The sequence below is a fragment of the Balearica regulorum genome, chromosome 2 (genome assembly GCF_011004875.1).
Source record: "Balearica regulorum gibbericeps isolate bBalReg1 chromosome 2, bBalReg1.pri, whole genome shotgun sequence".
In the NCBI taxonomy this organism is placed as follows: domain Eukaryota; kingdom Metazoa; phylum Chordata; class Aves; order Gruiformes; family Gruidae; genus Balearica; species Balearica regulorum.
Genome location: NC_046185.1, coordinates 34795761 through 34815425, shown reverse-complemented (window position 1 = coordinate 34815425; position 19665 = coordinate 34795761).

Genomic DNA, 19665 nt, shown 5'->3' with positions numbered 1-19665 from the left:
GAGAGCACTCGTCCTATTCACAGTCTGTTATTCTCTTTCCTGATTGTTGATGGAGATAACTGAGAAAATGAACTGGTGGTGTGACCCAGTACGGCTGTTTCTGGGTTCACATGTTTTTAATGTCTCATGGAACAGACAGAATAGTGAAGAAGTCAATGGTCACATAAAGAATATGAGCATGGATAATTGCTATAGTGCAGTTTTTATCATAGATTCTTTCCTCATGGTGGTATAATTTTCACAATTCTGTTGGAAGTTGCCAAAGTGTGTGTGTGGAAAAAAGGGGGAGAGAGGAGGAAATGCTATCCAAAGTAGACTCCCAAGTTGCTCTGAATTGTCCCTGTCCCTTTCTATCGATCATATAGGGACCCAAATCCAGATTCTCTGAATCAGGCCAAAAGGAGACGCCTAAAGTAACTTAATATAGTTGGTGTAAATATTCCCCCAACAGGCTATGTTTGGGTGTTCCAAGTACTACTAGCTAGGGCCATCATTTCCTATGTTTTCTGGGCAAGCTACCTCCTCTGTCAATGCTGCTTCCAAGAAATAAGATCACAGTAGGTTCTTCCTCCATATCAAGGATGCGAATCTCTTCTTTTAATTCTTTTCCCAATGTTTCTACATGGCAATGTGAAAGCACAGTCCTGTGACATTTACTGCCAGACTAACATACGCAGAGCACTGACATTGTTAAAATAATAATAGCAATTCCCTTAATATAAAAACTAGGTGCCTGCTCATAGTCAGATAGATTATGTAGGCTTTGACATTAATTTTCTCATACAGTCAGTGTCTGAAGGCACAAATAGGCAAGTGGGGTGTCTAGCTTGGGTTGTTGTGAGCAAATACCTCCCGCTGTCAATCCTGAGAAAAAGAATGCATATTGCTAAGGGCTTCTCGTCATGGACTATGATGCCAGACAAATACAAATTTACCAAAATATCATACCTCGTTCAAATAAAGCAGTTTGAACAACGTAGATGAACCTTTGGTCCAAAGTCGTGGGCAATAAAAAAACACTTTATAAACTATGGTTTTCTCCCCCCTGCCCCTCTTCCCTGAATGACATCTTTCTACTGATGGCAAAAGCTTGGTGTAAATATATGAAAAATAGGTTGAACAAGAAAAAAATGTATTTTCAGTAAAAATGAAACTCACATACCACAAGTAGAAATGGACATCAAACAAATTACAATAATCCAATGCATTACAAAGAAACACAAGACACTTTATCAAATAATTTCCTCTGACAACTTCAGTGAAGCTAAAATTATTTTAAGTGTTTGAAAGAAATTCTAGCATGAACTCAGTAGAGAAAATTAACATTTAAACACAGGATATCCACCAAAGTCAGGATATATAGATAGAGCCATAAAAATAAGTGATTCTCCAAAGCCAAGCTGCTGTTTTCCATTTTAATAATCTCACAATCCACTGCATATATTTATGTCCTGCTTTGGAGTTCAGCGTGTTAGCAGAGAGATTGCTGGCTTCAAGATTAGTTTTCATGGTTTTTTTTTTCCAGGAAAAAGAAACAACAATGCTGAGCCACAGTAGTCTGCAGATCTAAGTCCAGCTCCTCATGTGCAGCAGACCAATGCCAGGTACATCAAAGACAAAGAGTGGCATAGCTAGTTGTCTGCCATTTTGCACCTTTTGGCTCTAGAGGCTTCCAGCCTTTTAGAGTAAAATATCTCAGCCTTAGTACATGAGCAAACTTGCTCTTTAGGGAATTGTTTGGCTGGTGAAGGTCAGCAGAGCTTAACACCTCTTTCCTTGTTTTTTACCTCTTTTCTCCTGCCCAGCTGACTCTCTTCATTAGAATTTCTGCAATGCAAAAATATTTTATTTACCTTTATGTGATATAGAGTTAGTTTTGTTCTGAGTATGTTATTGCTCTGAATATTGCCTTTAGGAGTGAGACAACTGTTTTATCTGCTTCAGTTTGCCTAAAAGTATAAAATATTTGCCTTATTAGCCTTGCTGATGTCCATGCAGAAACAGCTGTGTAAGTGCTTTGCTGCTTCTCACCAGAGCTCACTAAATCCATTTGGAAGATTTTATGGTGTATTTCAGAAAGAAGACTAGATGAAAATATAAGGAATCTACCCCCCCTGGTGCTAAATACCAACTGAAACATTTCATTTGTAAAATATGTGTTTAGCCATGCCTAATGAGCATGGGATATATAGTTGTAATGGAACTGTGGGATTGAGTGGCCAAAAAAAAGTCGGCTGCAGGGAAGGGCTGGGAATAGGAGTGTACCATAAACTTTCCTTCCCCTTTGTGCCCCTGCCAATAGGCAGACTGCACAGCACTGGTTCTGAGGCAGCAACACTATTCTTCTCAAAGCCTGCAAGAAAAAAGAGTATTAGCATGATCCCAGCTGGATGAGCCAACCTGCCTAGCAAGGGCACAGTGAGGAACTCATGCCTCATTTGTGGCAAGAGCACTGAAGTGACTGATGCAACCTGCAAACCTTTGCTCCAGTGGAAATGTGAAGATATTAATGGGAGTTAGAAAGACAGAATCTGGTCCTAAGTAAATATTGTTGCCTCACCTATTTGTTTTCCAACCCAAAGGAACACAGATTTCAAAGCTGTGTTATTGGGACGTAATCTGTAAGTCAGATCCTCTGAGGCACTTTCTGTACTAGCTGCTATCCTCTCCATTCCAAACAACAGATCTTACAAATAAAAAATATTTATTTTGTTTGGGGCTTTCCCACAGACTATTTTTAAATAATGACTTTTGAAGAACTGTGCTGGCCGTGTTTCAATGGCTCGCAAGTTAAAGCCATGAGGATTCTTGTTTTAAGCTCTTTATTTCTTGGTGAGGAAGTAAAAATGCCTGAGCAAATTTTGTGCTTAGCTGCTCAAGAGAAAAGAGAACGTGAATCGCACTGCCACCCCCTTACACTGCTTTGCAGCATCTAAGAGTCCATAGGTCATGTAAGCACAGTCATTACAGTATTATACTCTCAGTTCATGTCTGGTTACAGGGCAAAATGGAGAGTATCTGCATGTTTGATTCTAGCTCCTGAAGACAAGCAGAAGGCAAGTAGGCTATTTTCACTAGTTTCACAGGCAGTGGGGACTGTCCCTTATCACACAAGAAGCAGCTGGCAGACACGGTGATAAAGCATTTGGTACTGGGCTGCTTCTTGTTTCTCCACTCCTCCTCCTCTCCATTATGGAAGGCAGGACCTATGGCTCTGGTGTGTGTTGCAGACTCCTGTTCCCAGATCCTTTTGGGAAACTGTGGCTAAAACAGGCTGGACTGTGAGCCTCCAGTAAGACAACGTGTTATATATGATATCTTAACGCATAACAGACTGTAGGCTTATTTCTGAGCTGAAACCTAAAAATACTTAGAAGTGACGCTACATCTTGCAAGTATGAGGACATGAGGTTTGCTGTAAGCCTGGACTTTGGGGAAGCGTACAAGATGTTTTGTCACAAAAAGAGATGTCAGATATCTTTGCCTCAAAGGTGTTCCCAGAGCTCATCTCATGTTGTTGGAGGCAACATCTCACAACTGTTTTTCCCATGGATCAGTTCAGCAGAGCATTTGCACACATGCTTGTGAGACCTAGTATTTAAAAGGCTTCTGACTCCAGACTCTGTAGAATTCAACAGCTGGAACAAGGATTCTTTTGTCTAAAATATTAATGAAATCTTGGCTGCTGTTGGTATGTTTTTGATAACTAAAGATTTGAACATGAATTTGGAAGGAGATAGAGATAATAGGAACATAATCAGTGATTGATGGCATGCGATGTAAGACCATGTAATAGAAAACATTTTAAAGGTCCCACAGGATAGTAAATACAACGATAAGGATAGTAATCCAAAATGTTAATAGTTGGGTTTATTGGTTTGGGTTTTTGGGGGGGTTTTTTGTTGTTTTTGTTTTTTTTTTTTTTTAATTTATGGAGCAGGAGATGGAAACACAGTCACACTGCACAACTTCAAGAATTTGGGAGAAGAGTATTTGCTACATTCAATTTAATATTGAAGCTGGCTTTTCCAAGGGACTCCACAGTTTTTACACAGGAGATAACACAACTCTGTCAAAAGCTACAGAAAATATTTTTTTAATAGCAATTTAGTGTCTACAAGATTAATACTTCAGAAATAAAAAACCCATCTGTATCTCTGTGTATTGTTGAGTTGTAAATTGATTTGACAGACCTGGCTAATCTGTTTGTGATGTATCTTTATTCAACTTTTAGATTTGGAAGTTACATCTATATTTTCAGAGTTGTGATTTCATCCTAGTGATTTGTGTGTATTATTTTATATTTACTTAAGGTACAATGTACATTCATTTTCAACAAAATAATATCCCTGAACAGCGCTGTATCATGTAATCTTTGGAAAGTAAGGAATATACTGCTGAAACTTGACCTACATGAATGATTTGGATTTCTTTCTGTAATTGCAGTAACTGTTTTATTGTTGGTTAACATTATGGATGATATCCCCATGGCATTGCATTTGATAGCAATGCTCTCACTGTCTTAAAAGGAATTTTGGTTTCAGTCCATCTCTTTAATGGGTCACCAATTCCAGGTATCATTTACTCATGTGATATTGTTATTTGTTTAATTTCTGCATAACAGTATTATTTCCTAATAGCACAGACACTGATTGAAACTCATTTTGTTAGAGGCTGTGCAAATCAACCCTTATGTCTACTCAAAACATCTTACATAAATAACAATCTAAAAACTCAGTCTTGATTTGGAAATGATGGAACATCTCACCATGCTTCAGATGAAGACAGAAAAGCAAGGGGGACAATCCAATGTAGGTCAAACTTCATACTTCTGGCCAAGAACCTTCCTGTTAGTTTTTCCTTTTGGACTAGAAAAATAATTTGTTGGACATGTGTATTGTCTGGGTTCTGTCATTGCCATGTTTTTTGCTGCTTGAAATTTTTCTGGTCTGGAACCCAGTTTCTGTTGTCTTGTGCAGTGGAAAAAGAGAGGAAAAGGGCCTCAGACTCTGGATTTCAAACTGCACTGAAGAAGCTTGTTTTGGAAAGCTGAAAATATGCTAGTACACACTGCTGCTGAGGCCTATTCGCATACCATATGCACTGGAGAAGGCAAGCTTGAGTAACCCGTAAATTAACATCTTACCTTGGTATCTGCAAGCCATTAACCAATGCAGTTGTCTAGCTGTCCAGCATATTTTTTGGTGTTCGACTTATCTCATGTTTTTATTAGTTTCTTTACTTTTGGAAGGAATTGGCTTTCAGTTTGCTTAAAAGCCAAGGTTTAGCTGAGCATTACATCAGATGGTTTCCAAACCCTTGGGAAATGGCCAATGCATATGGACATATTAAACAGCACAGCCAAAGGATGGAGGTATAATGTCTACTGAGAAAGTCAGTTCAAATGTTAGTAATTTCATTTCACATTTTATTTTTCTCATTAAACAAAACTGTTATATATGCTGCATGTCTGAAGAGTAGAGATTTGAAGTAGAGCTATCTGGACCTGATACTTCCTTCTGATACAAGTCATTGGTTTACAATATTCTCTGTTGTCTTTACATCTGCCACTGTAAGCTGATGTGTGCTATAACCAGTCATCTTAATATCTGTGATTCAGAGAGACGGTAGTATCTCCATGTTACAGCTGGGGCATTGAGACACAGAATTTAATTGATCAATGGCAATTATTTAAACCACGAAGTCAAAGAAATGCATATAGAAATGATTTCTGTACACAAATTCTGGAGGTCTGCCTGATGGGAAAGATGGGTTTAATTTTGAAGTGGGAGGAAAGGGAACAAATTAACTAAAGGTCTTCTGGGGCATGTTTGTGGTTGTGTTGTCTTGACTTTAGGGTGTGGTACAATATTTCTGGCTCCCTTTCTGATTTTTAACAAGCAGGCTGACTGCCATAGCATACAGTGATATGAAAATGTGCATCATACTTCAAGGATGTGCATCACAATAGTACCTTGGCAGGCCTATTTCTATATTGTGAAGACAATGAACATGATTTATTTTCACAACGGAATTCAGAAGCTCCAATGATACCCAGCTGTGGTATATCCTTTCCCGATGCTGACATCTGTAATATACTACAACTGTGATATTGCCTTTAGTCCAGAAAATAGGTGGGGTGACTTTTTCTAGCAGTTATTCACTGTAGATTAGAGCGAGTATTGATCCATAGCATGAGGTAGTTTAGCCAGAGGCCATAGTGGAACTATAAACTAATTGAGTAAACCGTGCCGTTCCTATGTGTCACCCACTTGTTCGTGTTGTAAATTACAATCTTATCTTTCCAGCCATTCTCAGAGTGAATGAAAAAAATAATAACAAAAGCAAAGAGTCGGAACCTGTGTTAAGCAGCTCTTGTCCATGCAGCTAATAAAGTTGAGAGGTATTAATTTTCTGAAGAGGGGGATCGAGTCTAAGACCCTTTGGGAGGCATTGTCCTATCTAGTGACTAAAAATACCAGCTGAAGCTAAGGGACAGTTTGTTTAGTTATAAAGAGGGATAACTTTATGCAGAAATGTCTCTAACTGTTTTATGTTCCTGTTCATTCTGAATTCGGCTGTCAAGAACCAGTCAAAGATTTAAGTCGTAACTGTAATTGAAAACACAGTGATGATACTTTTGTTGTTTTATTTATTAATACTTCAGTACTCCTTAGAGGTTTCAATAAGACTGAACACAGGGAAAGAGCTGTTGGGCCAGGGACTCTACCCAAGAATGTAGACAGATCCTGCTTAAAGGATTATAAGGATACTCAGAGGATTAACAGAAATTACCACAAATATATTTCAGTGTTATACAGAAGTATAGGCACAGCACAAAGGGTGACAGTAAAGATAAGTTTGCTAGTGTAAGATAGTAGTCTTGGAGGGTATTCACAAAGATTTACTTTTGTCAAGTGAGACTTTCTACCCTTTCTCTGTAGTCTGTGACAAGAAAGGAGCTACGTTAGGCTCACTTTAAGTCAGCCTTTACAGGAACGATCTTCTCTGATACCTACAGTGGGAGCCTACTTGGACTTGGATCCCACCAATATTGAATGTTAATTTGCTACAGTGTGCTATGCATCCTTTTTTACTTATGCTGAATTCTAGCTCATTTTTCCCCCTAATTTTCCAAAATGCCAGATGACCTTACAGAGATGAAAAGCCAGCTTTCGATCCCTGACGCACATGAATATTTCATTCAGAGTCAGTTGTCATTGCTGATTTCCCATTGCAGTTTGTTACTAAGTTTCACTGGTAGCTTAAAAAATTTTTCACTCCCTTTCTCTTTTCATTAAATGAGTTATATTTGGCCATAGATACCTCTGAAGTTTCAACTGTCTGCATTACTGCCTGAAACAGTAATAATATAAACTCAATATACTCTGAATAGCTCAACTGTTTGGACAAAGATTTATGTAGAGGAACAGATATGTATGATTGTATTACCATTTTTGTGGTTTACATAAATCTTTTATACTTTAACATTCATAACTGTTACTGATCTGTTTGTATAAACATGTTCCTTATTAGTTACCCTTAAAATATTTTGTTGAAACAATGCAAAGGAAAATGATGATCCTCAGTAGAGGGAAAGAATAGCATGATTCAGGGATAAACAACTTTTAGCCATTTTCAAATTCCTTTTCATTACTGTACAGAGGATTGCATTACAGAACTCATCAGGATACATGTAGTCACCTTCATTAGCGGTTATGAAAAGAACTCACTTTTTGTAATTCTTGGATGTTACTGTCCCTTCAGTCTTTCAGCTGTGAAGAACCATATGTATCAATATGGATCTCAAATAAGCCTCTGCCATAAAGGATGGAGTGTATGCACATGTAATATTTTCCAGTAAAAATTTTACTACACTGCAACTAAATGCTGAAATATATTTACTGCACTACAACTGCTGAAATATATTAACAGCATCCAATCTGTCAAAAATCAGATAACTGTGAACTTATGTGAAAAAATAACCAAGCTTTCTCTCTCTGGAAGACTACTGCTTGCTCATGCTATTCTTATTTTAGGTAACTATGGCTTCTGTAAAGATGCACCTCAGTATATTTTTGCCAGGAAAAGTATGAATGCTATATATTGGCTCATCGTCATCATGTGAACTCATATTCTACATTTTCACAAGATCTTGGCAGATCCCTAAAAGCAGTTAAAGCATGAATCTTCTATTATCAACAGTAGGCAGATGGAATCAAGCAAGTCTGTTTGAAAATAAGAAAATTTAGATACATAGATTAATAAGGTTGCACCGGAAACCTGTGCCAAGATTAACATCATGTGCTTTTAGCTCATTATTGGATAACCCTATATGAATGAGTCAGGTGAATGAAAGAAAATTATATTTGGGGAGCTGCAGCTGCAATGTGATAGTAGGAACTATGCAGTGATGAGCCTGGTACCATATTATGTGAGCAGAGGCACTCATGCACCACTCAGTCCTACAAAGAATGGAGAGATGGCTACAGCTCTGGTTAGTGTAAAGATTGTAAAACCCAAGTGCTAGCAAGTACACTTCTTTGAATGAATATAATCTAGCTACAAACCTTGTGGAGACAGAGTTTGAAATTCGTAGAGGGAGAATGTTACAGAGCTTCTCAGATACCAGAGTCAGAGAATGATTAAGAGGCACCACCGTGCCACGATGTCACTGTGACCTACTCTATATTTTGGGAGCAGAACTGAAATCCTACCAAACTCAAGATATGTCAGACAATGTTGGGGGGTGGGGTGGTGGGGGAGTGTAGAGGGGGGAGGGAATCTGAGATATTACAATGTAAATTGTCACATTTAGAAACTACTAATTCCATACTTTTCTTTCACCTCATTCTTTATCTTCCTCCATTGACACCCAACTCTAATACGTTTGATGTAACAGCATACACTTCTGGAACATCTCAAGTTGCCAAAGAGATGCAGGAAACACTCACAGCTACAATAATGGCAACAGCTATAGTAGCAGCACTTGTGCCAGCAACAGCAGCCCCAGCAGACACATGCCAGATATACACAGCTGCAGATGAACCACTGCTGATCCATGCAATATGCCGGTTTCATTTACTTAGTATGCGTTGGGAAGAAGTTCAACAGATGCAAAAAATTCACAGCTTAGTTAAGTGTTCTCCTCTTCTCATTTTTAGCCTTTTCCTGTCTCATGCAGTCAGTATATGTTTTCATTAGCTTATGTCCATGTGCAGATACTATGCCACTGAGCTTCTGCAAAATAACAGTCCACTCATGCTCAGCCAATTTTATCTGACTAATATAAGTTCAGAACACTTTGTGCTATATTTTTAAAACATACAAAGAAAAGATGCTAAGAGAATACTACAGTTGCAAAAGCCAGGAGGAAAAAAAAGCTTGGAAATATAAGAAATAAGGCTCTACCCATGTGACTAAAATGTATATATATAAAGGGGTTGAATCATTACTTTACATGTTAATTTTTCTCTAATTCCTGCACTTTTTGTATGCCTGTTGGCAAACAACTTTTCAGAACCCCAGCATGATGGTAAACCTGATTCCTCTTCTTATGTTAACTACCTGGCCACAGGCAGAACATTTCAACTCTTGAGTAAATCTCACTATTTTCAGTTCCTCTATCCATCACCAGAGGGTCTCCCTTTCCAAGAAAAGGAAAGATCAGGAAAACTCTGGGGTTTGGAGTACGCAGAGTACACTGAGATCTTTAGAGAGTTTAGCTGCCAAAGTCTAACAGAAGGTGGCTAACTGAAGGTGGGCTAACTGCTGAGGTTAAAGGCTCATAACACTGAAATGTCACATAAAACGTCGACAATAAAGTGAAAAATTATATTGGTCTGAAATTTATATGAACCTGGAAGTGTAAGTTTCAGATGGGTTTTCAACTTTTGCTGCTAGATAACTTTTTAAGCATGATGATGAGTGCTGACTAAAATGAACCAAAATGATAAACCTTTTAGAATTAGATCACATTCCTTATTTTTAAATGGATTTGAATGGAGGTGAAAGATTTATTGTTGCCACATACGCCCCAGAATGGATACCCTTAAGACTAACAGTGTGAGGGTTGATGTAACTCACCCAACCAAGCACCCATCCCCATGTTCCCAGTGTGTGGTACTGTGTTCATTTTTTTATATGAAGCTCAAATTGGAGCAAAAGTTATGAGCCCACCAAGGCAGATGATTCTCAAAATACATGATTTATGAAGTTTTACTGCTATGGATTTAGGAGGTTGTAATGCATAGATATGTGTTATTAAAAAAAAAATAAATGTAATGCTAATGAAGAAACTTTGAGAAGAAAAAGGGGAGAAAAGATTTATTGTCCATGGTCGTGTGAGATGGCCTACCAACTTGTCATTGGGAGTGGTTCTGCAGGGGTAGTTAAATACAAAAGTGGATGTTCTAACTTCAGTAGGTGCATATACAGAAGTACAATGCCTTTTATTTGCCTGGGATAAGGAGGAGAAGAAAAGGAGAGAACCAATAGAAGGAGCAGTCAAGTGTTTCTAAGAAGTTTCCAGGGCATGCCGGCCATGATGGAGGGTGAAGTACAGTGCACCAGCTGGGAAAGGTCTTAAATGTTTGTGATACAGCTAAGGAAGATCTTGGTTACCAAGTATAGTCTTGATTTTCACTGTTTTAATTTTGTTCTTTCTTCAAAACATCTTGTCATTTACTAAGTAGTTTTATCTTTACTTATAAAAAGATATAATATTTTTGTGTTGTTTTTACGTTTTCTAATAGCTAAGCTGACTTTGAGCAACTGGAGTATTACTCCATTCTTTATGAACTTCTAGACATATGGTAAACCCTCTTATTCTGAGTGCTCCTGCACACCTCCCAGAGGTTAGAGGGTCTTCAGGAGTCTGAGGACCATTCTTCCAAGAGCCCATAGTGAAGTAGTAGCATATATTTGTGACTAAAGTATCTGGCAACAAGTACTGGCCCACATAATTTTTGGAAAGCATCAGGAATGCAGAAGGAAATTTTAAGATGTGGTAGTCACACAAAACCTGGAGTTTTCGCCAGTGCAAGGGATTTTCAAGTGGTGGGGTTTTGGTCATGTTTTGGCACTTTTTTCTATGAAAAGAGTATTTTAGTTATATTTGCTTTGATTTTGAAATCATGTGGAAGCAAGAGCTTTGAAGTGTGATTTTAAAAATATGAGTTTACTTGAGTGTTTTAAGAAATTGCGTTTCTACTCTGTAGCTTTCTGTTTTCTTTTTTTGCTCATAATTTAAAAAAAAATCCATACTTTGATCCTCCAGACATTCTCCCAGGACAAAATTCTAAAGCATGTACTGAATAGCTTGTGCTCTCACTGATTTAGATATGTTAAATATTTCTGCACACCTTTTAGCACGCTTTTTGTTTTTCCTTTTAGTGGCAATCACATTAATGCTGGTAATATTTTAATCACAGAAAATATGGTTAAAGCACTTCTCAGACACAGGGCAAAGTATGTCATTGAATTCTGAGGGGCATCCAGGCTGGCTAAAATTTTAACCGAATTTCAATGTCAGGTTAGAAGAGCTGAGGTAGAATGCCATCTTTAATTAGTGCCCTGTTTCTGTCTCAGAAATTAAATTCAAGTTTCATCTAATGTTCAGGGCTCTGTGTTTCCACATTTTTGTGCAAGTTACATTCTATCTTTTTCAGGATTTGTCTGTTTCTAGAGAAGTCTGCCTTCTGATAAAAAAAAATCTATATGTTTTTAAAATTTTAGTAGCACTAGTGATATTTTCTTTGGATTATATGCTACAGATTCATAGCTGTCTCAGGACATTCTTTTTAGTTGTTTAGTTGCTTTTCCTGTCACATTAACATCTCTTTTTTTGGCGCTAGTTCTGTTCAGATCATCATTTCACAGTGCCTCCATCCAAGCTGTGAAATCAGTTACAAACTTCCCTTTTCTAAGGTTTTTTGTGTGCATGCCTCTTAAACTCTGGATGCACTCAGTTCACTGCTTCCGAGCTACGATAACTGCCCTACCTTGTACTTGCACTTTGGAACCCGTATTAGGTTATAGCATTACATTTTCTTTGGAGCTAGTGTAGCTGGAGTTCTTTTGGGCAGATTAAAGATCTATTAATTCCCCATACAAACTTTCATAGGAAATCAAAATTTTAGGGGTCATGTAAATGTTGTCACATGTTGTCTACACATACTGGAAAATGTTGAATATATTTTAAAAAATATATATTTTTGGAAAAAATAAGGAGCATAAAGGCAAGAAGTAAAGACTAATACTTGGAGATGTTTGATTAAGCTCTAATAAAAACAGGCTTGAAATGGATATTCCTCTGGAAAACTTTGCCCAATATGCTTTCTGCTTGGATAATGATATTGGTGCGATCAGGAAAAGAGATGAAAGAAAACTTTGGTATTTGACTAGAAAGAACCTTAATTCTCCTAAGCCGTGCCAGTTTCTCTAAATTACTATCTGAATCATGCCCATAACTAGTTTTAATTTAGATTTTATAAATTGAATTCCTTTCATAAAACTCTCTTGAACTGTAGAGATTCAACGAACGAACAAGACTGTCTTAGAGCTTAGTTTGAATAAGTGATGTTATCAACTCAGACTTTAGTAATGGCCATTTGAACTTCACCCACTTACAGTTTAACTCTGCTGAAATAAATAACATCACAGTAGTGATGAATCTGGGTATATATCTTCTTAATGTTTAATTGCATATGAACTACATGTACCATAAGGTCTGAGATCCACATTATCAGCTGATATCATTAAGTGTGTGTTTGTATTTGAAAACCAGCAAAAGTTCTGTAAGTGTGAAATATGTGTGTGTCCTTGCTTTTAAGTGAGAAAGTGGCACAGGATCAGTAATTACTATCAGTAAGGGAGAAGGGAAGGGTAGTGGAGCTTAAAATTTGATCAACTGTGCTTACCAAGGAACCTCAGTCTTTAAGAGAAATTACTTTTAATTATTTCTTATACTCCTGTTCAAATGATCTTATTCACCTATGAAGTCAGCATGATCAGGGCATCAGATTTGGGCTGGAACTTTCATTGCATTTAATCTTACCTTGTCTTTCCATCTGGCCCAGTGTGTTCCAGCCTTACTCCCCCTGTTGATTGTCTGCATCACCTTTCACTGAGGAGGTAACCATTTATGAAAACTTATGTTTCATAACGTTCTAGAAAATAGAAGGATAATTTAATATTTACCATGATAAATTTACTTTATATGACATTTCAGATGACTGTTAATGAAATTAAAATTCTTCTTGAAAGCTGTAAGGAAACTGAGAATAAAAGGCACATTATGTGACTGTCAGATATGCTGGTTACACTTAAGGTTGGCAACAGTTCTGTGAATTTCCCCAGGGCTTCTAGAGCTCCAGGTAGAACGGGATGTTTGTGAGCACTTTTGGCTGACTGTTCTCTTTCATACGCAGACCTTCCTTTAGACCTTTATACCTGCTTCACTTAAAGACTGGATGTTGCAATGCATGTGGTGATGCATATACTTTATACTATCTGAAATAAAAGTAAATTATGCAGAATGACCCATTTAGGAAGGAGATCCTCTTTGCACCTCTGTTCTGGACTCCAGCTTCTATCACGCTGAAACTGATGTATCAATTTTAACACACAAACTGCTTTCATACTAAACTGGCTGAATCACAAACATACAGAAGATCTGAAGCATAACAAGAAAGTATATAGGAAGTGGAGAATAAATGAAATTATGAAGGAAAACAATAACAACACAGCACTATGACAAAGAGATGAAGTACTATATGACAAGAGACATTCAGAGAAAGACATTCAAACACATTCAGAGACATTTAGAGAAGAAGAATGCTTGAGCACATCCTATTTACTAAGTATTTTTCATATTCTGTCTTGAACACGGAATATATAAGTCAGCATAGCCTGTTTATGATCATCCTGTGTTTCTGAAAGAACGCTCAGAAAGAAAGTGATCTACACTTACTCAGGAATAATGAGCAAATTACACACTGCATTGAGAACCTGGCAGGACAGCAGGCCTTCAGGAAGCAGTCTGAGGGATAGAGTGGATCACATGCTAATCGAATGTCTACAATGACATGCAGATGTGAAAAAATACTGAGACAACAAAAAAGATCCGAACCTGAAAGGTACCTAAAGTGACCCCTAAGACGTACTTTGCACTGGAAAGCCTTGGCTGGGATTGTGTATCAAGTTCAGGGTACTACAAACTAGGGAAGACTCAGTTCAGTTGGAGGCAGTCTGGTAGAGTTTAAAGAGCTAAGACAGGACTCAAGAAGGTATGATGTGAGGCAGAAATTAAAAACCAAGGCTTGTCAACCTGGGAAAGAAAAAGCTAAAAGAAGACACGATTACAGTCTTGCAACATTTGCAAAGAAGGGAAACCACTTTTACAGTGGATAGGTTATAAGTTAAATTGCAGAAAAACAGCCTAGACATTAGAAAACACTTTCTAACACTGAGGTTAGCCAAGCCCTAGAACAGATTCCCTTGGGAGATTGTGAAATATATAATTGGCGGCCTTCAAAAGAACAAAAAACTACCACTGACAGGCAGAAGCAGCTGTCTTCTCCAGCTTTAATGTTTCTGTGATACTACGGTTTACGCCTTTTCTATCTCACAGATCCCATGTAGGCGATGAAAAATTCTACCATGGAAGATGAAAAGAGCAGACATTTAGTTACATGTTGATTATTTAAATGGAAGATACGAAGATACTAAGTTTTTTTATTCTAAAACTGCTTCCTTTTAGACATAAAACATCTTAAGTATAACAACTGAGTCCTTTTTACAAATGCCTTGCCTTCTCCCTGATATTTTCATAAACATTAAGCTGACTGTAATTTGTATCTTGGCTCATATTAGCAGTTTGGGTGATTTGTAATATAGCTATAACCCACTGTGTGTGTGTGTCTACAGCTCTGTTTGAACTTGTATAAATAGATCCAAATAACTATAAGTAATAAATCCAAAATGTTCTATCCTTTGCATTCTATATCTATCATTAGTGAGTACATTGGAAAAACAGACAGTGACATTCTGATTTTTTTTAAATTTTAATTTTTTAATATTTCTAAATTTCTACTGATATCACTATGTGCCATGTAAAGATGCAATACAGTAGTTGAAACATACTTTTGGCAAATATTTTATGTACAGACTAAAAAGATTCAAGAACAAACAATTCAAATAAGCCAAAGCCATTCAAAAACTATCACTACACAAAAATTAAGAGCAAGGTATAAATAGATGAGGGTTTTTTTGGTTCAAACAGTCAAATCTATTTTCAATCCACTCTCACCATAATACACTTCACTTATTTTGGCTCTATGTTATAAGAAACAATAAAAGTGGTGATGTGTTGAAGCAGAAACTATAAGGTGAGAAAGTAAAATCTGTTTTCTAAATTTATGTGGCCTTTTGGGTTTGGATTTGTGTTATAATTGGCTATCCAAATACTGTAATCAAAACCTTGTTTCTGATTTCAAAGAAAGCCAGTAGGTTGGGTTGGAAATAATGAAAGTACACTCCGAGAAGTTATATGAGATCAAATGTTAAATGAGACGTTTAACCATGAGTAAGTTTTTTTAATTTTTATATAGGAATATGAAAAGATGTCAGACACAAACATTTTTAACCCAAATTAAAAATCTTTTATACCAAAGAGCCCCTTTTATAAAAGGAACATCAAAACAATTGAAAATGGTGTATTATTATTTTAAGCAATTCACACTAGTGGAAGCGTTAGATGAAACATGAAGAACAGTTTTAGACATAGTCACTGGTTTCATAGACCTTTCCCTTTAAGATAATTATTTGGTCACTCTTGTAACTGTAAAGGTCTGACTCTCATAATGAATCTCTACTACTGTTTTAATTGTATTTGAAAACTCACTACATGAAGATAAATAACTTCAATCACATCAAAGATCTGAAATCCAGTTATTGAAGACACGCACACACCACTGTTATAAACGTCTGCTGTCTTTGCAGGATGATGCGATTTGCTTTTAGCACAGACAGTAATTCTCTGAAGATAGCGTACATCACCCAGAAGAGAATGTTATGACAAGTACAGCTCCCAAATTAACACCATGCCTGTGAAAGGGAAAAACTTAAACTATGGAACACCTTCCCATTTCTATACAGCACTAACTCCATGTATCCTGAGACATCACAGAATCATAGAATGATTTGGGTCAGAAGAGACCTTAAAAATCATCTAGTTCCAACCCCCCTGCCATGGGCAGGGACACCCTCCACTAGACCACATTGCCCAAAGCCCCATCCAACCTGGCCTTGAACACTTCCAGGGAGGGGGCATCCACAACCTCTCTGGGCAACCTGTTTCAGTGCCTCACCAATCTCACAGTAAAGAGTTTCTTCCTAGTATCTAATCTGAATCTACCCTCTTTTAGTTTAAACCCATTACCCCTTGTCCTATTGCTACACTCCCTCATAAACAGTCCCTCACCATCTTTTCTGTAGGCCCCCTTCAGATACTGGTAAGCCGCCATTAGATCTCCCCGGAGCTGCCTTTTCTCCAGGCTGAACAATCCCAACTCTCTCAGCCCGTCTTCACAGGAGAGGTGCTCCATCCCTCTGATCATCTTCATGGCCCTCCTCTGGACTCGCTCCAACAGCTCCATGTCTTTCTTGTACTGGGGCCCGCAGAGTTGGATGCAGTATTCCAGGTGGGGTCTCACAAGAGTGGAGTAGAGGGGCAGGATCACCTTCGACCTGCTGGTCACACTGGTTTTGATGCAGCCCAGGACACAGTTGGCTTTCTGGGCTGCAAGTGCACATTGCAGGCTCATGTTGAGCTTCTCATAGAATCATAGAATCATAGAATGGTTTGGGTTGGAAGGGACCTTAAAGATCATCTAGTTCCAACCCCCCTGCTGTGGGCAGGGACACCCTCCACTAGACCACGTTGCCCAAAGCCTCATCCAACCTGGCCTTGAACACTTCCAGGGATGGGGCATCCACAACCTCTCTGGGCAACCTGTTCCAGTACCTCACCACCCTCACAGTAAAGAATTTCTTTCTAACATCTAATCTAAATCAACCCCCCTTCAGCTTAAACCCATTACCCCTTGTTCTGTCACTGCACTCCCTGATAAACAGTCCCTCTCCAGCTTTCCTGTAGGCCCCTTCAGGTACTGGAAGGCCGCAATTAGATGTCCCCGGAGCCTTCTTTTCTCCAGGCTGAACAAACCCAACTCTCTCAGCCTGGCCTCATAGGAGAGGTGCTCCATCCCTCTGATCATCTTCGTGGCCCTCCTCTGGACTCGCTCCAACAGCTCCATGTCTCTCCTGTACTGCGGCCCCCAGAGCTGGACGCAGTACTCCAGGTGGGGTCTCACAAGAGTGGAGTAGAGGGGCAGGATCACCTCCCTCGACCTGCTGGTCACACGTCTTTCGATGCAGCCCAGGATACAGTTGGCTTTCTGGGCTGCAAGCGCACAGTGCCGGCTCATGTTGAGCTTCTCATCAATCAATATCCCCAAGTCCTTCTCCTCAGGGCTGCTTTCAATCCATTCCTTGCCCAGCCTATAGTCATGTGCAGGACCTTGTACTTGGCCTTGTTGAACTTCATGCGGTTCGCAAGGGCCCACCTCTCCAGCCTGCCAAGGTCCCTCTGGATGGCATCCCTTCCCTCCAGCGTGTCGACCACACCACACAGCTTGGTGTCATCGGAAAACTTGCTGAGGATACACTCGATCCCATTGCCCATGTCACCGACAAAGATGTTGAACAGTGCCGGTCCCAGTACCGACCCCTGAGGAACGCCACTCGTCACCGTTCTCCACTTGGACATTGAGCCGTTGATCACAATTCTTTGAGGGCGACCATCCAGCAAATTCCTTATCCACCGAGTGGTCCATCCATCGAATCCATGTCTCTCCAATTTAGAGACAAGGCTGTCGTGCAGGACAGTGTCAGATGCCTTGCACAAGTCCAGGTAGATGACGTCAGTTGGCGTTCCCTTATCTACCAGTGCTGTAAGCTCATCATAGAGGTCCACCAAGTCTGTCAGGCACGATTTGCCCCTAGTGAAACCATGTTGGCTGTCACCAATCACCTCCTTATTTTCCCTGTGTCTGAGCACAGTCTCCGGGAGGGCCTGCTCCATAATCATGCCAGGCACAGAGGTGAGACTGACCAGCCTGTAGCTCCCTGGGTCTTCCTTTTTACCCTTCTTAAAAAGGGGGGTTATGTTCCCCCTCTTCCAGTCAGCGGGATCTTTGCCAGACTGCCGGGACTTCTCAGATATGATGGAGAGTGGCCTGGCCATTTCATCCGCCAGTTCCCTCAAGACCTGTGGATGCAACTCATCAGGTTGGAGCTGTGCATGTCACGTGAAAGGGTACAAGTCTGATGTGTGGCTGCGGGAGGCCTTCCCATTGAGTCACGAGGTTCAGAAAGGACCCCCTTGCTTTCTAAACTCCTTCTCAGAGAGGGGCCTAGGTGCAGCTAGGTCCAGTCTTAGTCCCAGACTTGGTCAACGGTTTATGTCTAAAGGATTATGTGTGTAGCCACTTATCAGAGTCAATGTTTGCTTGTCAGAGCCCCACTAAGGACTTTCACTGAAACAGTTTCGCAAAGTTGAAAAGAAAGATAGGTAATTTATTGAGGCGACAGATATAAAAGTTTGGAATTGCTGTTGATAAATGCACTTACTGCAACAATTTTGAGCTCAAGTTAATAGTTCAATGCTTTTGTTAATGATAGTTTTCCTGGGGTAACACCCGACATAATCGGAGGCGCAAGTCGTACCAAAGAGGCGTCCCTGCTTGGGGAGGAGAGAGGTCCAGGCCCATCGACCCGTCCGGATAGTTGGAGTTCTTGTCCTCAAAAAAGAGGATTCTAAATGCCAGATATATACTTTTGGTGAGGTGGGACTAAGTCAGGTATTGTGTGCCGATTGGCCCTTAACAAGGCTTGTTGTGCAGTGGATTGGGGCTAGGGGGGGGAGTGGCAGAGTACAAAGGTGTTCAGTACAGAGGTGCGGTGGTCTGTTTAGTTTTACCAAAGTAACGTCAAGCTATAAAGGCTCCCCCTCACCCCAGGCGTCACTTAGTTGATTGAGGAGTAGACCTGTCAGGCGCCTCATCTTGTTAAGATGAACCAATTGCTCATCTCCTGCCCCTGTTCAGGTCCAGTGCTTATCAGTGCAAGATAAGCAAGTTGCTCAATCCCTGCTCTCGCCCAAGCTGGACTCCCCCAGGGCCCCTTCTGCTGGCTCATAATAGCCCTGTATTTGGCACCAACAAGCCTGGACAAGTCCGGCATCCCACAGTGCACCTTCAGGTTCCTTAGATATTCTGGAACCTGATCTTCTCCTACAGAGGGCGGTTCTGCATTCTCCCAGTCCCTGCCTTCTGCGACCTGGGCAATGTGGCTCAAGCATTTGCCAGTGAAGACTGAGGCAAAGAAGGCATCGAGTACCTCAGCCTTCTCCATATCCTGGGTAATCAGGTCACCCGTTTCATTCCGGAGGGGACCCACATTTTCCCTTGTCCTCCTTTTCTCACTGACATACCTATAGAAGCTTTTCTTGTTGTCCTTGACATCCCTGGCCAGACTAATTCCTATCAGGGCTTTGGCTTTCCTAACCTGATCCCTGGCTGCTCGGACAGTTTCTCTGTATTC